The sequence below is a fragment of the Sminthopsis crassicaudata genome, chromosome 3 (assembly GCF_048593235.1).
Source record: "Sminthopsis crassicaudata isolate SCR6 chromosome 3, ASM4859323v1, whole genome shotgun sequence".
In the NCBI taxonomy this organism is placed as follows: domain Eukaryota; kingdom Metazoa; phylum Chordata; class Mammalia; order Dasyuromorphia; family Dasyuridae; genus Sminthopsis; species Sminthopsis crassicaudata.
Window position 1 is genome coordinate 353,480,048 of NC_133619.1, and position 7,814 is coordinate 353,487,861.

At 34.0% G+C, this 7,814-nt stretch overlaps 1 protein-coding gene across 1 annotated transcript in view; it reads right to left on the minus strand.

The window, feature by feature from the left end:
* Positions 1–7,604, minus strand: part of MYO7B (myosin VIIB) — a 136,773-nt gene extending 129,169 nt beyond the window's left edge. The window contains exon 1 of the mRNA XM_074301720.1: positions 7,490–7,604. The gene's annotated coding sequence lies outside the window, so the exon portion shown is untranslated. The remainder of the gene's footprint in view (positions 1–7,489) is intronic.
* Positions 7,605–7,814: the final 210 nt, after the last annotated feature.

The window sequence follows — 7,814 nt, forward strand, 5'->3', positions numbered from 1 at the left end:
GTTTGTGCAAAACCTTTTTAATTTAATGTAATCAAAATTATCCATTTTGTATTTTATAATATTATCTAGTTCTTCTTTGGCCACCAGTTTCTCCCTTCTCCAAAGAACTAAGAGTTTCATATCCTTTACTCTCCTAATTTGCTAATAGTATCACCCTTTATGCATAAATCATGTACCCATTTTGACCTTATCTTGGTATAGGGTATTGGTCTATGCCAAGTTTCTGATATACTATTTTCTAGTGTCCTAAGCAATTTTTGTCAAATAGTGAGTTCTTATTTCAGAAGCTGAGGTCTTTGGGTTTATCAACAATAGATTACTTATAGTAATTGACAATTGTGTCTTCTGTGACTAATCCATTCCACTGATCCATCACTCTATTTTTTAGTCAGTACCAGATGGTTTTGATGACTGCTGCTTTATAATAGAGTTTTAAATCTGCTACACCACTGTTCTTTGCATTTAAAAAACTAATTCTCTTGATATTCTTGAATTTTTCTCTTTTGAAATGAATTATATTATTATTTAGTTTTGGGCAGTTTGATAAGCATGGTACTGACCAAAAAGACAATTTGGACAGAATTGTCATTTTTATTATATTAGCTCTGCCTACCCATGAGCAATTGATATTTCTCCAGTTGTGTAGATCTTACTTTATTTGTCTGAAAAGTATTTTGTAATTGTATTTATATAGTTCCTGGATTTGTCTTGCCAGGTACATTCCCAAATATTTTGTCTATAGTGATTTTAAATGCAATTTCTCTTTTTTTAACTCTTGCTTCTGGGCTTTGTTGGTAACATAGAACTGTTGATGATTTATGTGGGCTTATTTTATGTTTTACTTTGTTAAGGTTATTAATTATTTCAAGTAGTTTTTTTAGTTGATTCTCTAAAATTCTCTAAATATACCATCATATCATCTTCAAAGAGTGATAATTTTATTTCCCCATTGCTTCCTCTAATTCCTTCTATTTTTTTTTCTTTTCTCATTGCTAAAGCCCAACATTTCTAGTACAATATGAAATAATAGTGGTGACAATGGGCTTCCTTGTTCCATCTCTGATCTTATCAGGAATGCTCCTAGATTATACCATTACATATATACTTGTTGATGGTTTTAGACAAATGCTGCTTTTTATTTTAAAGAAAACTTTATTTATTCCTATGCTCTTTAGTGTTTTAAAAAGGAATAGGTGGTGTATTTTGTCAAAAGCTTTTTCTGCATCTATGGAGATTATCATATGATTTCTGTTAGTTTTGTTATTGCTATGGTTGATTATGCCATTCGTTTTTTTAATATTAAACCCCTGTATTCTTGATATAAATCCCACTTGATTATAGTATATTATCATAGTGATACATTGTTGGAATCTCTTTGCTAATATTTTATTTTACATTTTTGAATCAATATTCATTAGGTAGATTGGTTTATAATTTTCTTTCTCTGTTTTGACTTCCTGGTTTAGGTATTAACTCCATATTTGTGTCATAAAAGGAATTTGATTGGCTTCCTTCTTTGTATTTTTTTCAAATAGTTTATATAGTATTGAAATTAATTATTCCTTAAATGTTTGGTAAAATTCATTTGTAAATTCATCTAGTCCTGGAGATATTTTCTTAGAGAATTCATTGATGGCTTATTCAATTTATTTTTCTAAAATGTTAAGTATTTTATTTCCTCTTCTATTAATTTGGGCAATTTATATTTCTGCAAATACTTATCCATGTCAACTAGATTGTCAGATTTGTTGGCATACCATTGGTTAAAATAGCTCCTAATTATTGCTTTATTTTTTTCTTTATAGGTGGTAAATTCACCCTTTCATGTTTGATGCTGGTAATTTGGTTTCCTTCTTTTCTTTTTCTAATCAAATCTAATCAAAATCAAAGGTTTATCTATTTTGTTGGAGTTTTTTTTTTTAATAAAACCAACTCTTAGTTTTATTTATTAGTTCAATAGTTTTCTTACTTCCAATTTTATTAATCTCTTCTTTGATATTTAGAATTTCTAATTTGGTATTTATCTGGGTTTTTTTAATTTGTTCTTTTTTCTAGCTTTTTTAGTTGCATGCTCATTTCATTGATCTCCTCTTTGTCTACTTTATTCATATAAACATCTAGAGATATGAAATTTCTCATAAGAACTGTTTTGCCTACATCTCATAAGTTTTGATAAGCTGTCTCATTACTGTTATTGTCTTGTATGAAATTATTGGTTCTTTCTATGATTTGTTTGATTCACTCATTCTTTATGATTATATTACTTAATTTCCAATTAGTTTTTAGTCTTTTTCTGGCCCTTAATTGAATGTAATTTTTATTGCATTATGATCTGAAAAGGACAGATTTACTATTTCTGCCTTTTTGCATTTGACTGTGAGGTTTTTATCCTCTAATACACAGTCAATTTTTGTCTAGATACTATGTACCTATTTCCATTCTATTTTCTCAAGAAATGTTGAAGATCTTAGCTTAAAAAGGCCAAGGTCTCCCATTTCATCCAGGGCCATTTCCAGTTGTTTTGATCTGTATCTTGCCACTGAACCCAGATAACTCTGGAGGAGAAAGTGAGGCAAGTGACCTTGCACAGCCCCTCTCTCACTTAAATTCAATTCACTTACATGTCACAGCATCACCTCCCTAATGTCATGGTCCTCTTCAAGAATGAAGTTCAAACAAAAACTTCTGTGAGTAAAGCTGCTCCATAAACTGAAATTGGTCAATTGGAAGACTTCTTCCTTCCTTCCTTTCTTCATTTCTTTCCTTTCCTCTTTTTTCCCTTCCTTACTCCTTCTTTCCCTCCTTCTTCCCTCCCTTCTTCCGTCTTTCCTCCCTCTTTTCATTCCTCTCCCTGCTTTTTTCCTTCCTTTCTTTCTTCCTTCCTTCCTTTGTTCCTTCCTTCCTTTCTTTCTTCCTTCCTTCCTTTGTTCCTTCCTTCCTTCGTTCCTTCGTTCCTTCCTTCCTTCGTTCCTTCCTTCTTTCCTTCCTTCTTTCCTCCTTTTTTCCCTTCCTTTTCCAAGCTGTTGACTTTCTCTTGCAAACCTCTCATTTCTTTCCCCATATTTTCTTCTACCTCTCTTATTTGTCTTTTAATATCCTTTATGAGTTCTTGCAAAATAACTTTTTGGTTTTAAGACCCTTTAAGGGGTCATGTGGACATTTTTTTTCTGCTTCATTGGTATTTTGGTCTTCCCTGTCATCATAGTAGCTTTCTATGGTCAAGGTTCTTTTTATACTGTTGCTCATTTTCTTTCTTTTTTTTTTTTTTCCTTTTTATTTCATGACTTAAAGTCGAGCTCTGCTCCTGGGGCAAAGTAAGCATTGTCCCAAGCTTCTTATGCAGTTTTGAGCCTTGGCTTTAAGCACAGGAGCCCCTTGTGTTTGGTGACTTGCTCACAAAACTGGGTAACCCAATCTTGTCATATCTATTGTTGGCTGACAATTTGCCTTCTGCCCTGAGATTTGAGGCCACCCCACTATTCTGCTCTGCTACTGTTTTATTGAATCAGGACTGAGAGTCTCAGTTGCTGATCTGTTATAAGACTTCCCACTGGCTTTCCTGACACCAATTGAGCTGGGCTTTACACCCCTTTGATAAGGACCTTTCTTGCAGTCCTCCCAATGTATCTTGAGCTGAAAAATTGTTTTATTCCATCTCTTCATAGGCTCTGTTGTTTTAGTTTCTGTTCAGAGAATTAGTTTCACATTGTTTTTGAGGGAAATTTAAAGAGCTCAAGCAGCTTCCTGGCTTTACTCTCCATTTTGGTTCTGCTTATGCTTCTCTTAACATAGCCTTAACTTATATTTGGTCTTTTGGGCTGCTATATCATCCTGCTGAATTTTATTAATGTAATTTTTTTTATCAGAACAATTTCTGTCTAACCAGGCTTTACTCATGGTATACATGTGAAGTTGATTTTTTATACTCAAGTTCAAGACTTTGTTTTTATCTATATTGAATGTAATTGTATTAGATCCAACCAAGTGTTGAGTCTATCAAAATTCTTTTTGGATCCTTATTGTATCATCTAATAAATTGGGTCTCTTAACTTTGAATCATCTGTAAATTTGATAAACATACCATTTAACCATTTATCCAAGTTGTTGAAATAAAAAAAAAAGCAACAATGAGCCAACAGACACAGATCCCTGCCACATTGTCATTGAACTATCTAATGACAATTACTCTTTGATTCTAATTCATCAGTTGCATTATCATTTAAGCCATATCTTTCCTTCTTTTCTGTAAAAAAAATATACTTTCTAAAAACTTTGCCAAAATCCGAGTAAACCGTATCTCTAGCATTCTCCTCAGCTACATATTTAATAATCATATAATAAAAAGAAAATGCAGGTAATCTGTCATGATATTTTTCTTCATTAAGCCCTTCTTTGAAATCATTACTCTCTCTATTTGGATCTTCACTAATCCAGTTTCCATAAATTCTTTCTAAAAAATGAATTTGGGATAATTGTCATTGTTGCTAGACTCTTTTCTGTAGCTAGATGGCTTAAGGGAAAGAACTCTGGTCCCTGGAGTCAGGAATACTTCAACTAAAATCCTATCTTAGACAATTACTAGCTGTGTGACCCTGGACAAAGTAGTTTATCCTCTGTTTGTCTCTATTCTATCATCTGTAAAATGAGTATGATAATAGCATCTAACTTACAGGCTTGTTGAAAGAACAAAATGACACAAGGTTTGTGAAGCACTTTGCATACCTTGAAGCATTATATAAATGCTAGCTTTTTTTTTTTTCTGAAAATCAACACTTGCCATTCTCCTGTCCCCTTTTATATGACAAATATCATTGACAGTGATTTAACAATCTCATCTGCCCACTTTATCAGGATATTGGGATTTAGTTCCTCTGAGTCATGTGCCTGAATTCATCAAGGACACCTATGTATCTTGTTACTGTCTCTTCATTTATCTTGGAGAGCAATTCCTATTAGTCATTTTGGTTCTGTCATTTCTAGTACAAAGGTCATTGTTTTCTCAGAGAAAACAAAAATAAAATTATAATTGGGCTCGCCTATACCTTGGTTTATCAGATTATCTCATTGATAGCTTGGGCCCAAAGAGGTAAAATATAAGAAAGGAAGGTTGCAATGAAGGGAAGCCATGCGCAAAGACAAGATTTGGGTACATGAGGCTTCATGATGCACCAAAATTAAGAAGGGCAGAGCTGGGACAATAGGTCTTGGAAGTAGGAGATTTGGGGAGCATCACAAAGGGCAAAGATACCAAAGACCAACCACTTCACAATTTTGTCAAAGGTCAGGACTTTCTATGTGATATATTTATTGAGTACTTGACAATCCTGAATGACTCTGGGCATCCCAAACCAGACAAGAAAATCCCTGTTTTTTTCTGTCCTAATACACAACTCTGAATAACTCAGAATGGGAAATCTTTTGTTCCCAAGGAATTCTTTGGTTTGGAAAATTCAGCTAAGTAGTAAGCAATTTAAGGGTTGATGGTTCATCTGAACAACCCTCCAAGCATAAAACAGGTGCTTCACATTCAGAATTACATAGAGATCTGAACAATTATTTCAATGTGTAGTGCTGCTATCCTGTTTCCCAACAATTGTTACATTTCCTTTCCCCATTCTCTTCCCTCCCCACCTTCTTTTCTATTGTTGTAACCATCGTCCTAATGGAGGCAATCATTTGGACTTCAGTATTCTCATTTACAAAACTTTTAAAGCCATAGTTATGTAGATTCTTACTATATGAAAGGGTCTCAAAAGTGTTTGATTTGGTCACAGATCACACAAATAATGTTGTTGTTATTGTTATTATTGGTGGCAACTTAGTGCCTCAGAGGAGTGCTGTTCTGGAATCAGAAAAACCTAAGGCTAGTAAGCCTTAGATGCTTACTAGTAATGGAGTTAAATAACTCATTTAATTTGATTTGCCTCAGTTTCCTCATCTGTAAAATGAGCTAGAGAAGGAAATGGCAAACTACTCCAATATTTTTGTTAAGAAAAAAAAAAAAACTTCCAAAAGGGGTCACAAAGAATCAGAGAGGAATGAAAAATTACTGGGCAACAATAAATACACAAACAAAAGTGAATAATAAATGGCAGTTCCACGCTAGCTGATCAAGTATCCTTCTTGATACTACATGACACTGGATCCTCAGCTAGTGAACTGTCCCCTAGTAACAGTATCGATCCATCCTTACCCTTCCAACATCCCTCTGGTCCTAGGCCACACTCTGTAACTAAGTCTCTCTAAGAACCAAAGACGACAATGAAAGCCTTTGATTTCCAATCTGATTTTTAAATTCCTGATGGGAATCTTGCATTCATTCAATTCAGTCACTTACTATTTTCTATCCTATTTTTTCTTTATATTTTTAATTGTATATATATGAAAATTAGAGTTTAAATTCAGATCATTCAGGTAAATCAGCATGTATTGAAAAACTAATTGTTTTTGAGTTTATAATAGTATGCCAAAAATATCATAGGCATTATTATATAGTAAAGCATAGGATCAAAACATAGAAGAGACATTAGGGATGATTTAATCAACTCTTTCATTTTATTAATGAGGAAACTGAGCCCCGAAGATTTTTGTTTCCTAAAAGTTTGTAGGTATTAACTAGAACATTGACGATTTGAACCCTCTGAGACCAAATCCATATTCTTTCCCCTTCAAAGTTTTTTCTTTTTTAAAATAATTTTTTATTTTACATGTATTTGAAATCTGTCAAGAAAGAAAGAAGAAAGGAAGGAAGAAGGGAAGGAAGGAGGGAAGGAAGGAAGGAAGAAAGAAAGAAAGAAAGAAAGAAAGAAAGAAAGAAAGAAAGAAAGAAAGAAAGAAAGAAAGAAAGAAAGAAAGAAAGAAAGAAAGAAAGAAAGAAAGGAAGGAAGGAAGAAAGAAAGAAAGAAAGAAAGAAAGAAAGAAAAAGGAAGAAAGAAAGAAAGAAAGAAAGAAAGAAAGAAAGAAAGAAAGAAAGAAGGAAAGAAAGAAAGAAAGAAAGAAAGAAAGAAAGAAAGAAAGAAAGAAAGAAAGAAAGAAAGAAAAAGGAAGAAAGAAAGAAAGAAAGAAAGAAGGAAAGAAAGAAAGAAAGAAAGAAAGAAAGAAAGAAAGAAAGAAAGAAAGAAAGAAAGAAAGAAAGAAAGAAAGAAAGAAAGAAAAAGAAAGAAAAAAGTTGAAAAAAAGAACACTTATAAGTATTCATTCAGCAAAACAGTTTTTCACACTAGTCATTCTTTAAAATACATATCTCTCTCTGTAGTCGAAGTTCATCATTTATCTAGCATGGGAATTGGGATTCTTCATCTTTTCTTACGGACTCCTGCTCCCAGTTTTTTCCACAGTTCTGTTACCCTGGGCCCTGGATCTGACTCTGAAAACCGAGCCATGGCCTTCCACACTGGGGCCTCCTATCTCCTTCCTTTCCCACGTTGGTCCTCCCAACCAGTGCCAGAAGGAGCTCAGAATGTGAAAGCCCCAGATAGTCATCTCTTACCCGACAGAAAAGCAGGCCTTGAGTTCTGCCTGGCAATGCTGGGTCTCTCTCCTTTGACGTCCCCAGCCCCTGAAAGAATGGGAGAAGAGTCCAGAGCAGCATAAACTTGATGTGAGAGGATTTTTTTCCCTTACTGTCTGGTGGCAGGAGACGGAAGAAAAGAAAAAGAGGAAGGAGGAAATGGCTGAAGTCCTCTCTGCCAGGGTAATTTATTACAGGACTTTGTCCCCTATCCTCTAGCAGGTATCTGCTCTTCTACCCAGTGCACTCTGGAGTCCCTGCTTAGGCTGACTGATTCTTAGTCTTTAACCTGCTCTGCTTTGAG